This window comes from Hippocampus zosterae, chromosome 16 (assembly GCF_025434085.1).
Source record: "Hippocampus zosterae strain Florida chromosome 16, ASM2543408v3, whole genome shotgun sequence".
NCBI lineage: Eukaryota > Metazoa > Chordata > Actinopteri > Syngnathiformes > Syngnathidae > Hippocampus > Hippocampus zosterae.
In genome coordinates this window covers 6160959-6183029 of record NC_067466.1, presented here as the reverse complement: position 1 = coordinate 6183029, position 22071 = coordinate 6160959, and the positions used below count along the sequence as shown (strand labels likewise).

At 45.9% G+C, this 22071-nt stretch overlaps 1 protein-coding gene across 12 annotated transcripts in view; it reads right to left on the bottom strand.

The window, feature by feature from the left end:
* LOC127587825 (uncharacterized) overlaps window positions 1-22071 on the bottom strand; it is a 257761-nt gene that overhangs the window by 135464 nt on the left and 100226 nt on the right. The window contains exon 2 of one of the 12 annotated variants that reach the window (XM_052046306.1): window positions 14104-14346. The exons of the other annotated variants lie outside the window; for them this stretch is intronic. The gene's annotated coding sequence lies outside the window, so the exon portion shown is untranslated. Of the gene's footprint in view, window positions 1-14103; window positions 14347-22071 lie in introns of those variants that run through there. 12 annotated transcript variants of the gene reach the window in all.

The window sequence follows — 22071 nt, the reverse complement described above, 5'->3', positions numbered from 1 at the left end:
ACTAGTTCACTAGTAAGTTCATTTTGAGGCTTACTAGTTGACATGTAAGCCACACATCGCCTACTAGTTCACTAGTAAGATCATTTTGAGGCTTACTAGTGAACATGTAAGCCACAAAACGCCCAATAGTTCACTAGTAAGATCATTTTGACGCTTACTAGTGAACATGTAAGCCACAAAACGCTCACTAGTTTACTAGTAAGGTCATTTTGACGCTTACTAGTGAACATGTAAGCCACAAAACGCTCACTAGTTCACTAGTAAGGTCATTTTGACGCTTACTAGTGAACATGTAAGCCGCAAAACGCCCACTAGTTCACTAATAAGATTATTTTGACGCTTACTACTGAACATTTAAGGCCATAAATGTGCCCACTAGTTCACTGGTAAGATGATTTTGACGCTTACTAGTGAACATGTAAGGCCATAAATGTGCCCACTTGTAGTGCTAGTGACATTACACTGTACTTGCATTAAATGCAAATAAGGATGATTACGAAAACATGTAACGGTATCCTATTGGCTGTACGTTTCAAAATAGTGTCATCCCACCAGTCAGGGCTCATGATTTTGGAAATTCTGTGCCCACTTAGTTTTTTAAAACAACAATGGCGGACAGTGTCCTGAGACGTATTCGGCGAAGGTGCAGGGCAATAGAGAGTGCCTGTCATCAAGGGTCTGCCGGTGAAAGTGAAGCACGCGCGATAAACATTTCAATTGCTAATTTAAGAAGAGTTAGTAACCAGTTTAGCGCTGATACTATTCAAAGTTTGATTCAAAGTCCAAAAGATCTCCGATCTGTCATCATTGCGGGACCCACTCCTAATGGTGGACGTGTTTGTTCCCATGTGGCACATCGTTTGCACACAGGTAAAATGGCTACCATTTTTTGTCATTGGTTTTTCGTATGTATTTTTATTCAAACTACACACGGGTTTTACTGACGACTTGCTGTGACTTACCTTCTATCACCCTGTCAAACGTCGTTTTATACCAGTGGTTTTCCTGCAAATCAGTAGACTATTAAGTAACGCGATGGCTGTACACTTTTAAGCAATAACTAGTGATCTTTTAGTTATTCAATTATAAGTTTGAATTATTTTTTTCTTGAGTAAAATGGTTAGAGAAAATAGCTGCTCGTGGTTTTGAAGCTGCATATACTTTTATGTACATCTGTGTCTATATGCCTGTACTGTATACAGTATATAAAAAACACGTAGTGATTCGTTTGCTTGAATTCCTTAATCCTTTTATTTCCATACTTTAGGTAGACGAGGAAGACCAGCACTTGACATTACAAGTGATCAAATTGAACTGCTCCCCACTCAGGGCTTTACAGTGAGAGCCATCACTGAGATGTTGTGTTGTTCCTCTTCATACCTGCATAAAAAAATGAAGTTTTTTCAGATTTCAGCCAGAAATAGATTTACTCCCATTCATGATGTTGACCTGGAAGAGCATGTCAGAAGATTGCACAGCCAATTTCCCAGATCAGGCTCGGAAGCAAGTGTTCTGCTACATACTCTTGTCCCTTCATGTATATATCATTATATTCATTGTGAAAGTGTACTTTCTTTATTGTGTTGTTTTATGAACCTGTTGCAGATGATGAGGGCATACCTGCGTGCTGATGGTATTGTAGTACAAAGAAAAAGAGTTCGAGAAATCCTCAACCGTATTGAGCCAGCTGCTGCAGCCCAGAGATGGAGACAGACTGTGGCTAGAAGAACATACTATGTGCCATTCCCCAATAGTTTATGGCACATAGATGGGCATATGCGTCTCATTCGGTAATAAGGGATCATCTTATATTTGTACTCGTGGGAGCATTAGAAAGCCATATTGTATGGACAGCACAGATTAAATTGAATTTTATCATTTGTATATCCAAGTTACACAAACTCCAAATTGCCTCCATGTAGTCTTAAGTGCACAGCAATACCTTCTCTACCGAGATGATATTTCAAACAAGATATGAAACTTGATTGTTTTCTTGTATTTAATCATTATTCTTTTCATGTTTGTTTTACAGGTGGGTGTTTGTGACACATGCCGGCATTGATGGGAATTCCAGGCTAATAACGTACCTTCAACTGGAGCACAGACAACACAGCTTTGACAGTGTTGAAATATTTTGTCCAAGCCACCTGCCTGTATGGGTTACCCTCCAGAGTAAGATCCGACCATGGTGGTGAAAACACTGGTTGCTCTTTTAATGAACCTACTGCAGGGACAAGACACCAAAATTATTTCTAGCTCCAGCCAACACCCCCTCACAATTTACTCACACCTCCCATGGCCTGATTATCCACCAACAGGGGCCCTTTTTGGATTATCATTTTGGCATAGGAACTTTCCTTTCCTATCCTAACCGAGTGAGATGAGCCGGTAGCACCTGGAGCAAAGATCGTCTAAATTTTAATAATGCTTAGGAAAGGTTCTGACCATCCTTTACGAAAGGAAAGGAGATATATTATGCAGCAGGAATATTTAAAGGGGGAGTCTTTTTTTATGTTGTTGTTGTTGTTGTTGTCGACCCCACCCGTGCCCCGACATTGGGGGACCGGGCCCTCACTCCGTCTCCCGGATCCCCAGACCCCCCTCCTCCGCCCAGCGGGCGAGCAGGGCCGCCACTCCGCTTGGGTTTCGCCAGAGGTCCTCCGGAGTCAGTGTGGTGGGTATGTTTGTGCAGGTGAACAGGTGTTGTGTGTCGTGCACTTGCGTGCCGCATAGCGCACAGAGTGGTGTTGGGTGTGTGTCCGGTGTAATGTTGTGTAGGTAGGAGTGGAGGGCTGGTGATTTGTTGGTTCGGAGTTGTGCTAGGAGTTGTCTGGTTCTGTGTGGTAGGTCTTGCTCTGATGGGTCTTTTTCTGGTGCTGGTGCATGTATTACTTTGTTGTGTTGTCTGGTGTCCAAGTGTGTTTGTACAAAGTGGGTGTGTATGTCTTTCATGTTCTGTTTTATGGTGTCGTTGTTGGTGTCCTGTGGTGCTGTGTCTTTGTTGTGTGTGTAGTTGTTGTTGTGGAAGATTGTTTGTTTCTTTTGTCTGGGTGGTGGTGGTTGTTGAGTGAGTGGGTGTAGTGGGTGGGTTGGGTGTTGGGCTTTTTGTCTGATTTGCGATGCGTGTAGTTTTAGATGGGTGTTCAGTGGGAGAGTTTTTGTTTCCTCATGCAAGTGTTGTATGTTTGTGTCTTGTGTGCATCCTGTTGCTATTCTGAGTACTGTGTTCTGTGTGGTCTGGAGTTTTGTCTTGTTTGTGTCCGATAGTGTTGGTGACCATATAGTGTTTGCGTATTCGAGGCGTGTGAGTGTGGTTGCTTTGTATGTGGTGAGTATAGTTTCTTTGGATTTTCCCCAGTGAGTGGTTGTTAAGGCTTTAAGTATTTTGTTTGATTGCTTGGCGCGGGTTAGAGTGTGTTGTGTGTGTTTTGAGAAGGTGAGTTTGGGGTCCCATGTTAATCCCAGTATTTTGGGTTCGCGGACTGTGGGTAGGGTGGTGTTATCTATTTGTAAAGTGAGCCTGTTGCTGTATTCTGCCGGATCCGGTGTGAACAGAGTGGTGGTGGTTTTGTCTGCGTTGAGTATGAGTTGGTTCTGTTTTGTCCAGTTGTATATGTCGTGGAGATATTTTTGTACTTGTTGTTGTGCCTGTTGTGGTTTGACATGTGTGGATAGAATGGTGATGTCGTCTGCATATGTAACTGTGTGTACATTTGGAGGTGGTTGTGGTAAGTCTGCCATGTATATGTTGAATAGTGTTGGTGAAAGTACTCCCCCCTGTGGTACCCCCGTTTTCGTGTTTCTGTGTTCTGATGTTTCCCCCCGGTATTGAGTGTATTGTCTGCGTCCCCTTATGTAGTTGAAGATGTATTTGATGATGATGTTTGGGGTGTTAGTGTTGTTGAGTTTGTTTGTGAGTGTGTGTAGGTTTACCGTGTCAAAGGCTTTGGACATGTCTAGGGCTATGGCAACTGTTCGTTGTGGTGGTTTTTGTTGATTGAAACCTGTGGCTATGATGTTGTGTATGTGGTGTAGTGCTGTGGTTGTGGAGTGTTGTTTTCGGAAGCCGTGTTGGTGAGAGGGTAGTTGAGTGTTGTTGGTAATGAAGGGTAGTATTACCTTTTCCATTGTTTTGGCTATTGGGCTGAGTAGTGCTATTGGTCTGTAAGATGGGCCGAGTGCGTGGTTTTTGTTGGGTTTTGGTATTGGGATTATTTTTGCAGTCTTCCATATTGCGGGGATGGTGTTGGTGTTGAGTGATGTGTTGTAAGTGTGTGTGAGTAGTGTTATTGCTTTGGGGCCTAGGTGTTTCAGATGTCTGATGTTTATGTTGTCTGGGCCTGTGGAGTTGTTGCTTTTGGAGCGTTGTAGTGCTTGTTTGACTTGTTGTTCTGTGATGGTTATGGGCGTGGTGTTGAGTTTTCGTATTTTGCGTTGTAGTTGTCTGTATGTTCTGTTGGTTTTGTGTTGTATTATGTTGGTGAATTGTTTGTTGAATGCTCGTGCTTTCTGTTTGTTGGATATTGCCGTGTGTTGTCCGAACTGTATTGTGGTGTTTTCTGGTGCTTTTTGTTCTTTGTTTGATAGTCTTGTTACTGTGTTCCAGAGTATGTGTTGTTTGTGTCTGTGGTTCCATGCATCCGTTAAGTGTTCTTTCCATAGCTCTTGTTTGTGTTTTTGGATTTGTGTGTCTATTTCTTTGTTTAGGTCTGTGATGCGTGGGTCTTGGTGGTTTTGTTGTCTGATGTCGTTTCTTTGGCTGATGAGTGTTCTGATGTGTTGTGGTAGGAGAAGTGATTTGCTTTTTATTTTTCCGTGGGGTATGTGGTGTTTGTCTGCTGTAAGTATGAGGTTTGTGAGCATGGTGTTGGCTGTGTGGATGTTGTCAGGTATGGTTATGTTCTCCAGTGCTGATTCTATTTCAGAGGTGTATCCTTCCCAGTCTGCTTTCCTGTAATTTGTGTAAGTTTGAAGGTGTTGTTGTAGGCGGAAAGGAGCACGCGTGTTGTGTGTGATTTTGATAGGAAGGTGGTCTGAACTGAGTGCGTGTATTGTGGTCCATGTTGTTCTGTTTGTGATGCTGTTGCTGGCTGTTGTGATGTCCGGTGATGTTGGTTGTTGGTTGATGTTTGTAGGTTTTTTGGTGGGTGTGTTTGCGTTTAGAGTGATTTGTTGGGAGTTTTGTAGTATGTCTGCAATGTGGGTGCCTCTGTGGTCGTCGTAGGGAGAGTGCCATTGTGTTGAGTGAGCGTTGATGTCTGCGGTTAGAATGGTGTTGTTCAGCGAGTTTTTGTATTGGAAGGTGTTGGTGATGTCTGTGTCTTCTGTGGCGTGGTCTGGTCGGGTGGTATCTCTGGGGGGTATATACATGTTGCATATGTGTAGTCTTTTGTGGTTGGTTATGTGAATCTTTACGGTTTGAATTTCTGTACTGTTGGTGTTAATGTTGTTGGGGATGTTCATGGGAGTGAATGTGTATCTACTGTATATCTATAAAAAAAATCCTCGTCTCACCCCTCAGGTGGTGTCCATCCCTCATTCAGCTGGGGTCCTCTACCAGAGGCCAGGAAGCTTGAGGGTTCTGCGCAGTATCCTTGCCGTTCCCAGCACTGCACATTTCTGGACTGAGATGTCCGATGTTGTTCCCGGGATCTGTTGCAACCACTCATCATCTAGTTTGGGGGTCACTGCCCCGAGTGCTCCGACCACCACAGGCACGACTGTCCCCTTTACCTTCCAGGCTCTCTCCAGCTCCTCTCTGAGCCCTTGGGATTTCTCGAGTTTCTCGTGTTCCTTCTTTCTGATTTTTCCAGCACTTGGGACCGCTACATCCACTACAACGGCTTTCCTCTGCCCTTTATCTATCATCAGGATATCTGGTTGGTTCGCCATTACCATCTTGTCAGTCTGGATCTGGAAGTCCCATAGGATCTTCGCTCTGTCATTCTCCACCACCTTCGGAGGTGTTTCCCATTTTGACCTTGGGGTTTCCAGTCCGTACTCCGCACAGATGTTTCGGTAGACTATGCCAGCCACCTGGTTATGGCGTTCCATATAGGCTTTCCCTGCCAGCACCTTACACCCTGCAGTTATGTGTTAGATCGTCTCAGGTGCCTCTTTGCACAACCTACACCTTGGGTCTTGTCTGGTGTGGTATATCTGGGCCTCAATGGCTCTAGTGCTCAGGGCCTGCTCCTGAGCAGCCAGGATGAGTGCCTCTGTACTGTCCTTCAGGCCAGCCCTCTCTAGCCACTGATGGGAATTCTTGAGATCGGCCACTTCAGTTATGGTCCGGTGGTACATCCCGTGTAGGGGCTTGTCCTCCGATGATGGTCCCTCTTCCAGCGCCTCATCCTCTGTTGCCCATTGTCTGAGACATTCTCTGAGTACGTCATCCGTTGGAGCCTTCTCCTTGATGTATTCATGGAGCTTGGATGTTTCATCCTGGACAGTGGCTCTCACACTCACTAGTCCCCAGCCGCTTTCCTTGTTGCCAGTTCAAGGTTGCCATTGGCTTGTGGTACACCGAGGTACTTGTAGCTGTCCTCAATGTCTGCTATTGTTCCTTCGGGGAGTGAGACCCCTTCAGTCCGGACTACCGTTCCTCTCTTAGTCACCATCCGACTATCACATCCCGATGTCGCTGCTGTAGATCCTGGTTGTGTGGATCAGGGAGTCTATGTCCCTTTCACTCTTAGCATACAGCTTTATGTCATCCATGTAGAGGAGGTGACTGATCGTAGCTTCATTTCTGAGGCTGTATCCATAGCCTGTCTTGGTGATTACTTGGCTTAGGGAGTTCAGTCCTATGCAGAACAGCAATGGGGAGAGTGCATCACCTTGGTATATGCCACATTTGATGGACACTTGGGTAAGTGGCTTGCCATTGGCTTCAAGTGTGGTTTTCCACATCCTCATCAAGTTCGCAACGAAGGCTCTTAGGGTCCTGTTCACCTTATACACATCCAAGCATTCAGTGATCCATGTATGTGGCATCGAGTCATAGGCTTTCTTTTAATCAATCCAGGCTGTGCACAGGTTGGTACATCGGGACCTGCAGTCTTGTGCGACTGTTCTGTCAACCAGGAGCTGATGTTTGGCTCCCCTGGTATCTCTACCAATGCCCTTCCGTGCTTCGCTCATGTATTGATCCATGTGTGCACTTATCTTAGCCGCAACATGAGCTTCCAAAATTGTGGAGGGACAGGTTATTGGCCGATAGTTGGATGCGACTGCACCCTTTGTGGGATCTTTCATGATAAGGATCGTTCGCCCTTCGGTTAGCCATCCTGGGTGAGTCCCATCCCTAGGCAGCTGGTTCATTTGTGCTGCTGGGCGCTCATGGAGTGCTGTGAGTCTCTTTAGCCAGTAAGTGTGGACCATGTCCGGGCCTGGTGCTGTCCAGTTCTTCATATTTGAGACTATTTCCTTTATGTCTGCCACTGTTATGGTAATTGGGTTCTGTTCAGGGAGGTGTCTGTGCTCCTCTCTTTGGGTGACCAGCCATTGTGCACTGCTGTTATGTGCAACCTCCTTCTCCCATCTGCCTCCCCAGTACCTTTCAGTTTCCAGTCTTGGTGGATCAGCTCTGTTGTTAGGACCCTGCCACTGAGCGTACACTTTCGCAGGTTGTGTTGCAAACAGCCTGTTTATTCGTCTGGCCTCATTCTCTTTCGTGTACCGCTTTAGGCGGCTGGACAAGGCTTGGAGCCTTTGTTTCGAGTGCTTCATATATGGTCATCTGGATGTACCTCTCAGGATCGGCCTTTTCATCACACCTCTCTGGACCTCAGTCAATTGACTCACATCTTTCCGAGCCGCCTTGATCTTAGCCTCCAACCGTCTTTTCCATGGTCGGTAATGTATCTCATGGCTTCCATGGTTGCTCTTATAGCCAAGCATCTCAAGGATCACTGATGCTGAAGCGTATATCAGTTCATTTCCGTGATCGTTACGGTAAGGATCGCCCTCAGTGCTGAATTCACACTTTCCAAGAGACTTTCAGGTGGTACTTCACATAGCCGTTGTAATCGGATTCTAGGTTTCCCAGCTTTCATTCTTGCCATGATCTTAGCTTTCAGGTCAGTTGCTGCCTCGCTCAGCATTTCATTCATTGGGGCTGGCCTCCCAATCTCATCATCTGCATTCACTCTGGTATGAACTCCTCCTCTGATCTGGCAGCCTGGGGCCCCTCACCATGGAACCTGCGTTGTACCTCATCAATCTCAAGTTGTGACAGCAGTTGCCGTTTGTGGATGTTGGAACACTGAGTTACGAGTTGTTTCGTGGCCACCCGTGACTGTGGGTTTTGAAGTAACCATTTAGCCCACATTCTCTCCATGTAACCTCTCTGACTAGGCTTGCTTGAGTAGTAGCATTCCAACAGAGCCATGTTATTGCATCTTGCCCATCTCTGCTCCATTTTTCATCAAGGTGCTCTGGTTCCCCAGCACCTGACGCAGACCTTGTTTGGCCGGGCGACGTCTGAGCTGGCATGTCATTCATTTTATTGTCTCTCATCATTGTATGAGGTACGCATTAGCGTGAAGGCTCTTGCCCAAGGACCCACACTGGATGGTGTTATGTGCTCATTTTTTGCCCCAAGTGGGGAGCGGAGGGACGGGCGCTGGGGGGGGGGGCATCGTGGTGGGGCAGGCCCCTACGCGGGATGTGCCACCGGACCGTGGCTGAGGTGGCTGATCTCAAGAAGTCCTATCGGTGGCTGGAGGGGACTGGCCTGGGGGACAGCGCAGGGGCGCTCATCCTGGCTGCTCAGGAGCGGGCCTTGGGCGCCGGAGCCGTCGAGGCCCGGATGTGCCGCGCCGGACAGGACCCGGGGTGTGGGTTGTGCGGGGAGGCGCCTGGGACGATCCGGCACGTGGCTGCGGGGTGTGGGATGCTGGCAGGGGGGGCCTGCGTGGAGCGCCATGGCCAGGTGGCTGGCGTGGTCTGCCGAGGCATCTGTGCGGAGTGTGGACTGGGGGCCCCGGGGTCGGAGTGGGGGGCACCTCCGAGGGTGGTGGAGGGTGGCGGAGCGGGGATCCTGTGGGACTTCCGGATCCAGACTGGCGGGATGGTGGTGGCGAGCCAGCCAGATGTCGTGGTCGTGGATGGGGGGCGGAGGAGGGCCGTTGTGGTGGATGTGGCGGTCCCAGGTGGTGGAGGCATCGGGAGGGGGGAGCATGGGGGGCTCGGGGGGTACCAGGGGCTCGGGGAGGGGCTGGGGAGGGCCTGGGGGGTGGGGGTGGCGGTCGTGCCTGTGGTGGTCGGGGCGCTCGGGGCAGTGACCCCCGGACTGGATGGGTGGTTGCGACAGATCCCGGGACCAGCGTCGGACATCTCGGTCCGGAGGTGTGCGGTGCTGGGAGCGGCGGGGGTACTGCGCGGGGCCCTCGGGCTTCCTGGCCTCTGGTGGAGGACCCGAGCTGAATGAGGGACGGACACCACCCGAGGACACCTCCTATTGGCTCCATGATAAGAGCTCCACCCAGCAAAGAATTAACCCTTTAAAACCTGATTCTGAGCTTTCACAATTATTTACCGCCATTTGCGTAATATCTACAGTATACAGAAGGAATCAAGCAATTTTTACCAATGTATCTGTAGGTGATGTTTATTTATTATGTACACAGAGATAAAGAGTAATGGCACAGCTCTGCAGTATCTTTCCACTTTTATATATGTATGCTATACTAAATAAAATGAATAGGGCACCATATAATGCAACAATTATGCAACTCCCTAAATAATGATGTGAATTTTCAGTTGTTGCTAAATCAGTTAGGATGTTATAATTTGTGGTGTAGATGCGAATTTAGGAGAGCAGGACAATATATCGCATTGCAATTGGAGCAGCAGCTTGGTTGATGATGTCCCCAAACCGGCTCATCTATTATATTTGTCGTGCAATACAATGAAAATGAGCACAATTGCAAAACATAGGCTTCTTATATTTTAAAATAAAATAATCACATGTTTACCGTTCTGGGGTTTCTACAATCATGAATGGAGGCATTATTTACAGCAGGTTGATGTTGTTGTTGTTGTTGTCGACCCCACCCGTGCCCCGACATTGGGGGACCGGGCCCTCACTCCGTCTCCCGGATCCCCAGACCCCCCTCCGCCGCCCAGCGGGCGAGCAGGGCCGCCACTCCGCTTGGGTTTCGCCAGAGGTCCTCCGGAGTCAGTGTGGTGGGTATGTTTGTGCAGGTGAACAGGTGTTGTGTGTCGTGCACTTGCGTGCCGCATAGCGCACAGAGTGGTGTTGGGTGTGTGTCCGGTGTAATGTTGTGTAGGTAGGAGTGGAGGGCTGGTGATTTGTTGGTTCGGAGTTGTGCTAGGAGTTGTCTGGTTCTGTGTGGTAGGTCTTGCTCTGATGGGTCTATTTCTGGTGCTGGTGCATGTATTACTTTGTTGTGTTGTCTGGTGTCCAAGTGTGTTTGTACAAAGTGGGTGTGTATGTCTTTCATGTTCTGTTTTATGGTGTCGTTGTTGGTGTCCTGTGGTGCTGTGTCTTTGTTGTGTGTGTAGTTGTTGTTGTGGAAGATTGTTTGTTTCTTTTGTCTGGGTGGTGGTGGTTGTTGAGTGAGTGGGTGTAGTGGGTGGGTTGGGTGTTGGGCTTTTTGTCTGATTTGCGATGCGTGTAGTTTTAGATGGGTGTTCAGTGGGAGAGTTTTTGTTTCCTCATGCAAGTGTTGTATGTTTGTGTCTTGTGTGCATCCTGTTGCTATTCTGAGTACTGTGTTCTGTGTGGTCTGGAGTTTTGTCTTGTTTGTGTCCGATAGTGTTGGTGACCATATAGTGTTTGCGTATTCGAGGCGTGTGAGTGTGGTTGCTTTGTATGTGGTGAGTATAGTTTCTTTGGATTTTCCCCAGTGAGTGGTTGTTAAGGCTTTAAGTATTTTGTTTGATTGCTTGGCGCGGGTTAGAGTGTGTTGTGTGTGTTTTGAGAAGGTGAGTTTGGGGTCCCATGTTAATCCCAGTATTTTGGGTTCGCGGACTGTGGGTAGGGTGGTGTTATCTATTTGTAAAGTGAGCCTGTTGCTGTATTCTGCCGGATCCGGTGTGAACAGAGTGGTGGTGGTTTTGTCTGCGTTGAGTGTGAGTTGGTTCTGTTTTGTCCAGTTGTATATGTCGTGGAGATATTTTTGTACTTGTTGTTGTGCCTGTTGTGGTTTGACATGTGTGGATAGAATGGTGATGTCGTCTGCATATGTAACTGTGTGTACATTTGGAGGTGGTTGTGGTAAGTCTGCCATGTATATGTTGAATAGTGTTGGTGAAAGTACTCCCCCCTGTGGTACCCCCGTTTTCGTGTTTCTGTGTTCTGATGTTTCCCCCCGGTATTGAGTGTATTGTCTGCGTCCCCTTATGTAGTTGAAGATGTATTTGATGATGATGTTTGGGGTGTTAGTGTTGTTGAGTTTGTTTGTGAGTGTGTGTAGGTTTACCGTGTCAAAGGCTTTGGACATGTCTCGGGCTATGGCAACTGTTCGTTGTGGTGATTTTTGTTGATTGAAACCTGTGGCTATGATGTTGTGTATGTGGTGTAGTGCTGTGGTTGTGGAGTGTTGTTTTCGGAAGCCGTGTTGGTGAGAGGGTAGTTGAGTGTTGTTGGTAATGAAGGGTAGTATTACCTTTTCCATTGTTTTGGCTATTGGGCTGAGTAGTGCTATTGGTCTGTAGGATGGGCCGAGTGCGTGGTTTTTGTTGGGTTTTGGTATTGGGATTATTTTTGCAGTCTTCCATATTGCGGGGATGGTGTTGGTGTTGAGTGATGTGTTGTAAGTGTGTGTGAGTAGTGTTATTGCTTTGGGGCCTAGGTGTTTCAGATGTCTGATGTTTATGTTGTCTGGGCCTGTGGAGTTGTTGCTTTTGGAGCGTTGTAGTGCTTGTTTGACTTGTTGTTCTGTGATGGTTATGGGCGTGGTGTTGAGTTTTCGTATTTTGCGTTGTAGTTGTCTGTATGTTCTGTTGGTTTTGTGTTGTATTATGTTGGTGAATTGTTTGTTGAATGCTCGTGCTTTCTGTTTGTTGGATATTGCCGTGTGTTGTCCGAACTGTATTGTGGTGTTTTCTGGTGCTTTTTGTTCTTTGTTAGATAGTCTTGTTACTGTGTTCCAGAGTATGTATTGTTTGTGTCTGTGGTTCCATGCATCCGTTAAGTGTTCTTTCCATAGCTCTTGTTTGTGTTTTTGGATTTGTTTGTCTATTTCTTTGTTTAGGTCTGTGATGCGTGGGTCTTGGTGGTTTTGTTGTCTGATGTCGTTTCTTTGGCTGATGAGTGTTCTGATGTGTTGTGGTAGGAGAAGTGATTTGCTTTTTATTTTTCCGTGGGGTATGTGGTGTTTGTCTGCTGTAAGTATGAGGTTTGTGAGCATGGTGTTGGCTGTGTGGATGTTGTCAGGTATGGTTATGTTCTCCAGTGCTGATTCTATTTCAGAGGTGTATCCTTCCCAGTCTGCTTTCCTGTAATTTGTGTAAGTTTGAAGGTGTTGTTGTAGGCGGAAAGGAGCACGCGTGTTGTGTGTGATTTTGATAGGAAGGTGGTCTGAACTGAGTGCGTGTATTGTGGTCCATGTTGTTCTGTTTGTGATGTTGTTGCTGGCTGTTGTGATGTCCGGTGATGTTGGTTGTTGGTTGATGTTTGTAGGTTTTCTGGTAGGTGTGTTTGCGTTTAGAGTGATTTGTTGGGAGTTCTGTAGTATGTCTGCAATGAGGGTGCCTCTGTGGTCGTCGTAGGGAGAGTGCCATTGTGTTGAGTGAGCGTTGATGTCTGCGGTTAGAATGGTGTTGTTCAGCGAGTTTATGTATTGGAAGGTGTTGGTGATGTCTGTGTCTTCTGTGGCGTGGTCTGGTCGGGTGGTATCTCTGGGAGGTATATACATGTTGCATATGTGTAGTCTTTTGTGGTTGGTTATGTGAATCTTTACGGTTTGAATTTCTGTAGTGTTGGTGTCAATGTTGTTGGGGATGTTCATGGGAGTGAATGTGACTGATTTGTGAATGTATGTGAGCAGTCCTCCTCCTCCCTTGTGTTCTCTGTCTTTCCTAATGCTGGTGTAGTTGGTGAGACGAGGTGTGTTGTGTTGTTTTTCTAGTTTGGTTTCTTGTATGGTGATGATGTCTGCGTGCTGTTGTGAGGCGAGTTCTTCTAGTTCTGTTTTCTTGTTTTGGATGCCGTTGATGTTTATTTGTAGTATGGTCAGTGTGTGTTTGTTGTTTTTGTTGGTGGGTGTTGTTCTTTGTGGGTTGTTCGGGGGTTGTGGTGTTGGGGTGTTTGTTGTTTGCGTGTGTGTTCTGCATGTCCACGTGTTTGTGTATTGGCGGGTGGTGATGCCGGAGCAATGTCTGTGTATCCAGTGTGGGTGTGTTGAGTTGCATCTGAGTGAGGTTTGTCTGCGTGTGATGATTCTATTGCAGCTATTGCAGGTCCAGGTTTGGGGGGGTGGTCTTGTGTTTGTTGTATCTCTGTTGGAGTTGTCTGTCCGTGTTGCCTTTGAGGGTAGTGTTGGTGAGGCGAGTGTGTTGTTTTGGTCTGTTTGTGCTCTGCTGCCTGTTGGTGTCCTACGAGGTGTTGTTGTTCGTGGTGGTGTTTTGGGATGTAGTCTGCATTTCCATGTTATGTTGTATTGTCTAGTGTTTATGTTTGTGCAATGTTTGTGTACCCAGTGTGGTGTGTGGTGGTTGCATCTGAAGGATGTCTGTCTTCTTGTAATCTGTTGTGTGCAAATGTCGCATGTCCAGGTAGTTTGTTGTGTGTGTGTTTGTTGCGTGCGTGAGAGTGTCTGTGTGGGCCCCGGATTTGTCTCTATGTCCCCCGCCTGGAGCAAAAGGTCCGCCCGCCACCCTGCCAGGTTCAGGGGGCGGTTAGCCGAAAAAAAAAAAAACGGCCGTAAGGGCACCCCGTTCGGGGTGCAGGGATTGGTTCCTGGATTTGTCCCCCAGTTCGGGGGGAACCCTCCAACTGCGAGTAAGCCAAGGAGTTTGGAGGTACAGCGGGTTGACAGCAGTGTGATCGAGCAGATTAGATAGAGTAGAATTTGAATGGGGCTTCACTGATTTATTTCATACAATTAATATCTAAAACACAGTTGAAAAATATTTGATTGTTAAAATATTTAAATACAAGAACTATATCAAGAAATTAACAAAACATAGTTTTTTTAGTTAGGAGAAAAGTCTAAAAACATATCACAAATGACAAACGTTGTGCCTCTCCTCCTCCTGTTCTTCAATGAAGCTGATCACCCTCCAGCTCCCGTTAGAAACATCGTGCTGCTGAAGGTGTGCCGGCAGAATGGTTGTGATACAGGAGGTGCTGTGGACTCTCCCAGAAACGAGGACCTAGTTTAGTTGTAGATCCAGTAAAACATAGTGCAAATGTGACATTATTTATAATGCACAGTTACAGTCTTGTGAATATTAAAAAATGTACTTCATGTAATGCAGGAAGCGAATATTTCAAACGAACTAAGGCAGCAAACAGTAAGAGCAAAATCGTGTTCCAAACATTAACTCTTTTTTTAAATGTCAATTAGCTTGTGAGTAATAAGACAAAATGTGACTGTCAGACAGAGAACTGTCAGAGCAAACGGCAGATTTTAGAAAGTCCTGCCGAAATAAATCTGCACCCGACTGCGACTGTCAGCGTTGAACTGCCGCCATTGCTGTCAAAGTCAGACACATCTCCAAAATTGTTGGAGCAAATTTTTAAGCAGGCTTCATCTTGATAAATTGACCACGTATTTGACATTTACACCATAACGTTACCGCCTAAAATAATCGTAAAACAAAATTTTGTGTAACAACAAGAGTAATATGTACCCCAAAAGCTTTCAAAGCGTCTGAAAGTTTTCTCCTCCGTTTTTGTTGGGGCTTGGCTCGAAATGCATCATGATTGGCCGCCCGAAGTCCACGTGTCTGTCGGACGTGCTCTCATTGGTCTACAATACCATCACGGATGAATAAATACTCAAAGGGCTTGCCAGGCAAGCCCTTTGAACCCTTTAAATACTCAATGGGCTTGCCTGGCAAGCCCTTTGAGTATTTATTCCATATTGCCCACTAGTTCACTAGTAAGGTCATTTTGACGCTTACTAGTGAACATGTAAGGCCATAAATGTGCCCACTAGTTCACTAGTAAGATCATTTTGAGGCTTACTAGTTGACATGTAAGCCACAAAACGCCCGCTAGTTCACTAGTAAGATAATTTTGAGGCTTCTAGTGAACATGTAAGCCACAGAACGCCCACTAGTTCACGAGTAAGATCATTTTGACGCTTACTAGTGAACATGTAAGCCACAAAACGCTCACTAGTTCACTAGTAAGGTCATTTTGACGCTTACTAGTGAACATGTAAGCCACAAAACGCTCACTGGTTCACTAGTAAGGTAATTTTGACGCTTACTAGTGAACATGTAAGCCACAAAACGCCCACTAGTTCCCTAGTAAGATCATTTTGACACTTATTTATGAACATGTCAGCCACAAAACGCTCACTCGTTCACTAGTAAGGTCATTTTGACGCTTACTAGTGAACATGTAAGCCACAAAACGCCCACTAGTTCACTAGTAAGATCATTTTGACGCTTACTAGTGAACATGTAAGGCCATAAATGTGCCCACTAGTTCACTAGTAAGTTCATTTTGAGGCTTACTAGTTGACATGTAAGCCACACATCGCCTACTAGTTCACTAGTAAGATCATTTTGAGGCTTACTAGTGAACATGTAAGCCACAAAACGCCCAATAGTTCACTAGTAAGATCATTTTGACGCTTACTAGTGAACATGTAAGCCACAAAACGCCCACTAGTTCACTAGTAAGGTCATTTTGACGCTTACTAGTGAACATGTAAGCCACAAAACGCCCACTAGTTCACTAGTAAGATCATTTTGAGGCTTACTAGTGAACATGTAAGGCCATAAATGTGCCCACTAGTTCACTAGTAAGTTCATTTTGAGGCTTACTAGTGAACATGTAAGGCCATAAATGTGCCCACTTGTAGTGCTAGTGACATTACACTGTACTTGCATTAAATGCAAATAAGGATGATTACGAAAACATGTAACGGTATCCTATTGGCTGTACGTTTCAAAATAGTGTCATCCCACCAGTCAGGGCTCATGATTTTGGAAATTCTGTGCCCACTTAGTTTTTTAAAACAACAATGGCGGACAGTGTCCTGAGACGTATTCGGCGAAGGTGCAGGGCAATAGAGAGTGCCTGTCATCAAGGGTCTGCCGGTGAAAGTGAAGCACGCGCGATAAACATTTCAATTGCTAATTTAAGAAGAGTTAGTGACCAGTTTAGCGCTGATACTATTCAAAGTTTGATTCAAAGTCCAATAGATCTCCGATCTGTCATCATTGCGGGACCCACTCCTAATGGTGGACGTGTTTGTTCCCATGTGGCACATCGTTTGCACACAGGTAAAATGGCTACCATTTTTTGTCATTGGTTTTTCGTATGTATTTTTATTCAAACTACACACGGGTTTTACTGACGACTTGCTGTGACTTACCTTCTATCACCCTGTCAAACGTCGTTTTATACCAGTGGTTTTCCTGCAAATCAGTAGACTATTAAGTAACGCGATGGCTGTACACTTTTAAGCAATAACTAGTGATCTTTTAGTTATTCAATTATAAGTTTGAATTATTTTTTTCTTGAGTAAAATGGTTAGAGAAAATAGCTGCTCGTGGTTTTGAAGCTGCATATACTTTTATGTACATCTGTGTCTATATGCCTGTACTGTATACAGTATATAAAAAACACGTAGTGATTCGTTTGCTTGAATTCCTTAATCCTTTTATTTCCATACTTTAGGTAGACGAGGAAGACCAGCACTTGACATTACAAGTGATCAAATTGAACTGCTCCCCACTCAGGGCTTTACAGTGAGAGCCATCACTGAGATGTTGTGTTGTTCCTCTTCATACCTGCATAAAAAAATGAAGTTTTTTCAGATTTCAGCCAGAAATAGATTTACTCCCATTCATGATGTTGACCTGGAAGAGCATGTCAGAAGATTGCACAGCCAATTTCCCAGATCAGGCTCGGAAGCAAGTGTTCTGCTACATACTCTTGTCCCTTCATGTATATATCATTATATTCATTGTGAAAGTGTACTTTCTTTATTGTGTTGTTTTATGAACCTGTTGCAGATGATGAGGGCATACCTGCGTGCTGATGGTATTGTAGTACAAAGAAAAAGAGTTCGAGAAATCCTCAACCGTATTGAGCCAGCTGCTGCAGCCCAGAGATGGAGCCAGACTGTGGCTAGAAGAACATACTATGTGCCATTCTCCAATAGTTTATGGCACATAGATGGGCATATGCGTCTCATTCGGTAATAAGGGATCATCTTATATTTGTACTCGTGGGAGCATTAGAAAGCCATATTGTATGGACAGCACAGATTAAATTGAATTTTATCATTTGTATATCCAAGTTACACAAACTCCAAATTGCCTCCATGTAGTCTTAAGTGCACAGCAATACCTTCTCTACCGAGATGATATTTCAAACAAGATATGAAACTTGATTGTTTTCTTGTATTTAATCATTATTCTTTTCATGTTTGTTTTACAGGTGGGTGTTTGTGACACATGCCGGCATTGATGGGAATTCCAGGCTAATAACGTACCTTCAACTGGAGCACAGACAACACAGCTTTGACAGTGTTGAAATATTTTGTCCAAGCCACCTGCCTGTATGGGTTACCCTCCAGAGTAAGATCCGACCATGGTGGTGAAAACACTGGTTGCTCTTTTAATGAACCTACTGCAGGGACAAGACACCAAAATTATTTCTAGCTCCAGCCAACACCCCCTCACAATTTACTCACACCTCCCATGGCCTGATTATCCACCAACAGGGGCCCTTTTTGGATTATCATTTTGGCATAGGAACTTTCCTTTCCTATCCTAACCGAGTGAGATGAGCCGGTAGCACCTGGAGCAAAGATCGTCTAAATTTTAATAATGCTTAGGAAAGGTTCTGACCATCCTTTACGAAAGGAAAGGAGATATATTATGCAGCAGGAATATTTAAAGGGGGAGTCTTTTTTTATGTTGTTGTTGTTGTTGTTGTTGTTGTCGACCCCACCCGTGCCCCGACATTGGGGGACCGGGCCCTCACTCCGTCTCCCGGATCCCCAGACCCCCCTCCTCCGCCCAGCGGGCGAGCAGGGCCGCCACTCCGCTTGGGTTTCGCCAGAGGTCCTCCGGAGTCAGTGTGGTGGGTATGTTTGTGCAGGTGAACAGGTGTTGTGTGTCGTGCACTTGCGTGCCGCATAGCGCACAGAGTGGTGTTGGGTGTGTGTCCGGTGTAATGTTGTGTAGGTAGGAGTGGAGGGCTGGTGATTTGTTGGTTCGGAGTTGTGCTAGGAGTTGTCTGGTTCTGTGTGGTAGGTCTTGCTCTGATGGGTCTTTTTCTGGTGCTGGTGCATGTATTACTTTGTTGTGTTGTCTGGTGTCCAAGTGTGTTTGTACAAAGTGGGTGTGTATGTCTTTCATGTTCTGTTTTATGGTGTCGTTGTTGGTGTCCTGTGGTGCTGTGTCTTTGTTGTGTGTGTAGTTGTTGTTGTGGAAGATTGTTTGTTTCTTTTGTCTGGGTGGTGGTGGTTGTTGAGTGAGTGGGTGTAGTGGGTGGGTTGGGTGTTGGGCTTTTTGTCTGATTTGCGATGCGTGTAGTTTTAGATGGGTGTTCAGTGGGAGAGTTTTTGTTTCCTCATGCAAGTGTTGTATGTTTGTGTCTTGTGTGCATCCTGTTGCTATTCTGAGTACTGTGTTCTGTGTGGTCTGGAGTTTTGTCTTGTTTGTGTCCGATAGTGTTGGTGACCATATAGTGTTTGCGTATTCGAGGCGTGTGAGTGTGGTTGCTTTGTATGTGGTGAGTATAGTTTCTTTGGATTTTCCCCAGTGAGTGGTTGTTAAGGCTTTAAGTATTTTGTTTGATTGCTTGGCGCGGGTTAGAGTGTGTTGTGTGTGTTTTGAGAAGGTGAGTTTGGGGTCCCATGTTAATCCCAGTATTTTGGGTTCGCGGACTGTGGGTAGGGTGGTGTTATCTATTTGTAAAGTGAGCCTGTTGCTGTATTCTGCCGGATCCGGTGTGAACAGAGTGGTGGTGGTTTTGTCTGCGTTGAGTGTGAGTTGGTTCTGTTTTGTCCAGTTGTATATGTCGTGGAGATATTTTTGTACTTGTTGTTGTGCCTGTTGTGGTTTGACATGTGTGGATAGAATGGTGATGTCGTCTGCATATGTAACTGTGTGTACATTTGGAGGTGGTTGTGGTAAGTCTGCCATGTATATGTTGAATAGTGTTGGTGAAAGTACTCCCCCCTGTGGTACCCCCGTTTTCGTGTTTCTGTGTTCTGATGTTTCCCCCCGGTATTGAGTGTATTGTCTGCGTCCCCTTATGTAGTTGAAGATGTATTTGATGATGATGTTTGGGGTGTTAGTGTTGTTGAGTTTGTTTGTGAGTGTGTGTAGGTTTACCGTGTCAAAGGCTTTGGACATGTCTCGGGCTATGGCAACTGTTCGTTGTGGTGGTTTTTGTTGATTGAAACCTGTGGCTATGATGTTGTGTATGTGGTGTAGTGCTGTGGTTGTGGAGTGTTGTTTTCGGAAGCCGTGTTGGTGAGAGGGTAGTTGAGTGTTGTTGGTAATGAAGGGTAGTATTACCTTTTCCATTGTTTTGGCTATTGGGCTGAGTAGTGCTATTGGTCTGTAGGATGGGCCGAGTGCGTGGTTTTTGTTGGGTTTTGGTATTGGGATTATTTTTGCAGTCTTCCATATTGCGGGGATGGTGTTGGTGTTGAGTGATGTGTTGTAAGTGTGTGTGAGTAGTGTTATTGCTTTGGGGCCTAGGTGTTTCAGATGTCTGATGTTTATGTTGTCTGGGCCTGTGGAGTTGTTGCTTTTGGAGCGTTGTAGTGCTTGTTTGACTTGTTGTTCTGTGATGGTTATGGGCGTGGTGTTGAGTTTTCGTATTTTGCGTTGTAGTTGTCTGTATGTTCTGTTGGTTTTGTGTTGTATTATGTTGGTGAATTGTTTGTTGAATGCTCGTGCTTTCTGTTTGTTGGATATTGCCGTGTGTTGTCCGAACTGTATTGTGGTGTTTTCTGGTGCTTTTTGTTCTTTGTTTGATAGTCTTGTTACTGTGTTCCAGAGTATGTGTTGTTTGTGTCTGTGGTTCCATGCATCCGTTAAGTGTTCTTTCCATAGCTCTTGTTTGTGTTTTTGGATTTGTGTGTCTATTTCTTTGTTTAGGTCTGTGATGCGTGGGTCTTGGTGGTTTTGTTGTCTGATGTCGTTTCTTTGGCTGATGAGTGTTCTGATGTGTTGTGGTAGGAGAAGTGATTTGCTTTTTATTTTTCCGTGGGGTATGTGGTGTTTGTCTGCTGTAAGTATGAGGTTTGTGAGCATGGTGTTGGCTGTGTGGATGTTGTCAGGTATGGTTATGTTCTCCAGTGCTGATTCTATTTCAGAGGTGTATCCTTCCCAGTCTGCTTTCCTGTAATTTGTGTAAGTTTGAAGGTGTTGTTGTAGGCGGAAAGGAGCACGCGTGTTGTGTGTGATTTTGATAGGAAGGTGGTCTGAACTGAGTGCGTGTATTGTGGTCCATGTTGTTCTGTTTGTGATGCTGTTGCTGGCTGTTGTGATGTCCGGTGATGTTGGTTGTTGGTTGATGTTTGTAGGTTTTCTGGTGGGTGTGTTTGCGTTTAGAGTGATTTGTTGGGAGTTTTGTAGTATGTCTGCAATGTGGGTGCCTCTGTGGTCGTCGTAGGGAGAGTGCCATTGTGTTGAGTGAGCGTTGATGTCTGCGGTTAGAATGGTGTTGTTCAGCGAGTTTATGTATTGGAAGGTGTTGGTGATGTCTGTGTCTTCTGTGGCGTGGTCTGGTCGGGTGGTATCTCTGGGGGGTATATACATGTTGCATATGTGTAGTCTTTTGTGGTTGGTTATGTGAATCTTTACGGTTTGAATTTCTGTACTGTTGGTGTTAATGTTGTTGGGGATGTTCATGGGAGTGAATGTGTATCTACTGTATATCTATAAAAAAAATCCTCGTCTCACCCCTCAGGTGGTGTCCATCCCTCATTCAGCTGGGGTCCTCTACCAGAGGCCAGGAAGCTTGAGGGTTCTGCGCAGTATCCTTGCCGTTCCCAGCACTGCACATTTCTGGACTGAGATGTCCGATGTTGTTCCCGGGATCTGTTGCAACCACTCATCATCTAGTTTGGGGGTCACTGCCCCGAGTGCTCCGACCACCACAGGCACGACTGTCCCCTTTACCTTCCAGGCTCTCTCCAGCTCCTCTCTGAGCCCTTGGGATTTCTCGAGTTTCTCGTGTTCCTTCTTTCTGATGTTTCCAGCACTTGGGACCGCTACATCCACTACAACGGCTTTCCTCTGCCCTTTATCTATCATCAGGATATCTGGTTGGTTCGCCATTACCATCTTGTCAGTCTGGATCTGGAAGTCCCATAGGATCTTCGCTCTGTCATTCTCCACCACCTTCGGAGGTGTTTCCCATTTTGACCTTGGGGTTTCCAGTCCGTACTCCGCACAGATGTTTCGGTAGACTATGCCAGCCACCTGGTTATGGCGTTCCATATAGGCTTTCCCTGCCAGCACCTTACACCCTGCAGTTATGTGTTAGATCGTCTCAGGTGCCTCTTTGCACAACCTACACCTTGGGTCTTGTCTGGTGTGGTATATCTGGGCCTCAATGGCTCTAGTGCTCAGGGCCTGCTCCTGAGCAGCCAGGATGAGTGCCTCTGTACTGTCCTTCAGGCCAGCCCTCTCTAGCCACTGATGGGAATTCTTGAGATCGGCCACTTCAGTTATGGTCCGGTGGTACATCCCGTGTAGGGGCTTGTCCTCCGATGATGGTCCCTCTTCCAGCGCCTCATCCTCTGTTGCCCATTGTCTGAGACATTCTCTGAGTACGTCATCCGTTGGAGCCTTCTCCTTGATGTATTCATGGAGCTTGGATGTTTCATCCTGGACAGTGGCTCTCACACTCACTAGTCCCCAGCCGCTTTCCTTGTTGCCAGTTCA